The following is a 2,804-nucleotide window of genomic DNA, read 5'->3' as shown; positions in this document are numbered from 1 at the left end:
TACCGGGTTCAATGGCCGGACTGGCGAAGGACACGTCGACCACACTTTCAGTAGCACTGCCGTTGCCGACGAACGTGGGCACACTGCCGCGGTTCAAGATCGCCAGGTCGAGCTGGTCGACGACCTCGGCGAGATCTTCACCACGCGGCTTCGTCCTCGCGCTGCCCCATCGCACGTGCCAGGCATTGAAGTCGCCCGCCAAGACTACGAGGGGGTGTGCTCTGGCCTCGATATCGATCTCGTCGAGCAGCCGCTGGTAGTCCTCGTCCGTCCATCCCGGTGTTGGTGGGGCGTAGCAAGAGATGAAGGTCACCCCCGCCACCTGGACCGACACCAGTCCTACCCTACTTGCCCAGACTCGCTGTATGGGCAAGGCTCCGGTCGTAATAACAGCTGCCTTCGCTGTCGAGTCCACCGCCCAGTTCCCGTTATTGGGTGGAACACGGTAGATCTCCGACGCCAGCACAATGTCGATCCTTTGCTCCCGTGCGGTCTGGAGCATGAGATCTTGTGCTACCCTGCTGCGCGCCAAGTTGATCTGGAGGATCTTCAACCCAGCGTCACGCCCTCTAACAGTGGTGTTCGAAACTAGCGGGAACATGACGGCTGGCTACTTCCGCTGCAAACCGGTGAACCTGTCTGATGTTGTCCGGAACACGTAAGGCACTTGGGGCCCGAGCTGCACTCCTTGGCCTTGTGCTGCTTCGATCCGCACCGGAAGCAGCACTTGGAGTAGTCAGGGCCGGTGCACTCGCGAGAGCGGTGCCCCTTGCCAAAGCAGCGGTAGCAGAGCTGCTCTCCTGCAGGGACCGATGCGAGCGCCTGCACGACGCAACTCGTGTTCCCTATGGTGACCCGGTGACCGTCGAGAAGCTGGCACTGCCCGCGCGGCAGCTTGATATGGGCTTTCTGCAGCCCGTCGTACCGCCGCCACATCCGAACTGCCTCGCCCGGAACCGTCAGCCCCGCCTGTCGCTTAATCGCCGAAATCAAGTCATCGACAGTCGCCAGCATGTCGATTCCTGTGATCGCGGCCGTCTGCTTGTCGACAAGGAGGTGGGCCACTCCATCCTCCTTGATGGCTTCGCTGACATCGGCCAGCACACTCTCGCAGTCCGTGTTCGGCTTCAGCCACAGCGACAGCTTCCGCTCCCCTGTGCGGCAAACCCTCGCCACGAACTGATCCACATTGGTCTTGGAACGCACTGCCTTGTATGTGTCGAGGAAGGCCTTGCCCTCGTTGGCCTCGAGGACGATCACCGCAGGCCTCTCCACTTTAGCAGCGCTCTTTCCCGCTTTCTGTGGTGCTGCTCTCTTGTCTCCCTTGGCCACGACTTTAGCAAAGGATGCTGGTTGCGCATGCACCTTGGTTGCCACAGCCGCTGCTTTCTTTACCTTCGGTTTTGGCTTTTCTGGAGCCATGGCCTGGGACAAGACGGCCTCGACCGGGATCTCGGGGACATCAGGCGTGATGACTTCGTTCATGCCCGTCGGTTCGCCCTCTTTTTTCTTGCCGCGCCTTGCCCGGGTCCGCTTTCGTTTGGGAGTGTCGCCAGGTGGATGCTGGCTTTGCCCAACAGCACTGGAGTCGACGACATGTTGTTGTTGCTGCTGCGTAGCTACCGCCAACTCTCCCATCGAGTGGAGTCCACTTTGGAGCAGCATAAGTTCTCTTTCGCTGGCTGCCGCACGCTCACGAAGGCTAATGTTGTCTCGCTTCAGCTCCTGATTTTCACGAGACAACAACTTCAGCTTTGTCTTCAGCTCCGCGTCGCCATCCTTTGCCGTCGCCCGGCCCGTCTCCATCTCGCTAACCTTAGCGAGGAGAGTCTCGACGGTTGCCCGGAGCTCCCTCAACTCGCTGCTGAGGCTTGCGATAGTCGGCTCCTGCTGCGGGACTTCGGCCACCTGCTGGACGACGGTTGAGTTGAGCTCGTCCTCGTCGCTCTCCTCTGAAATCTCCATATCACTGGCTAGCAGGGCCATCCGCTGCACCACCACCACCGGCCGAGTGGGCGTCGCAGTCGATGGCGCGACACTGCCTCCCTTTCGCTGCCGAGTCAACGGCAGCGCAACCGATGATGTCATCACTTTGTCCCCGTCGTCCTTCGGCGATGGCGCGGTAGCGTCACAGGTGGACCGGAGCCTGACGGACCGACGCGTCGAAGGCTCCCCCGATGCCTGCTCCATTCCCCTACTGCAACCCTGAAAATCGCTGTGGGCAATGGGTTAGGTTGCGGAGAGCCAGGGTGGAGTGTCTGGGAAGGGAAGGTGGGAAGGGGAAGGGGAGTGGAGGAAGGCCAAGTACCGGTGCGAAATAGAAACTCCAACAAATAAAAGGCCAAACCAATCTTTTTCCCCTTTCCAAATCTGAGCTTATATCTCAGTTCTTCTCTGCGATCAGGTGCCGCCTGGTTGACAAATCCGCAAACCGCCAGCCGATACACTCGCCATAAAACTCAGAGTGCCGCCTGGTTGTGATAACCGGTGATCTCCACCAGCCGAGACACTTGATGAACTGAAGGCGCCGCCTGGTTGTGACGTTGAAAAGCTCAGCACCAGTGCCGCCGCCTGGTAACAGTGTTCGAAATCTCCGTGAGCCGAGACACCCGCCACGACCCGAAGCGCCGCCTGGTGGCAATGCTGGCAATCCGCTGGTACTGGTGGCGCCGCCTGGCGGCCAAGTTCGGAACCAAGTTTAGCCGAGACACACTGAAATATTTCACCGGGATGATCGAACCTCGAAATTTTTCAGCCGAGACACATGAAACATTTCACTCTTAGCCGAGACACCTTGAAAAGTT

Source organism: Anopheles coustani, assembly GCF_943734705.1.
Source record: "Anopheles coustani chromosome X unlocalized genomic scaffold, idAnoCousDA_361_x.2 X_unloc_73, whole genome shotgun sequence".
In the NCBI taxonomy this organism is placed as follows: Eukaryota; Metazoa; Arthropoda; class Insecta; order Diptera; family Culicidae; genus Anopheles; species Anopheles coustani.
The sequence above is the reverse complement of the archived record's forward strand: the minus strand, read 5'-3'. Positions refer to the sequence as shown.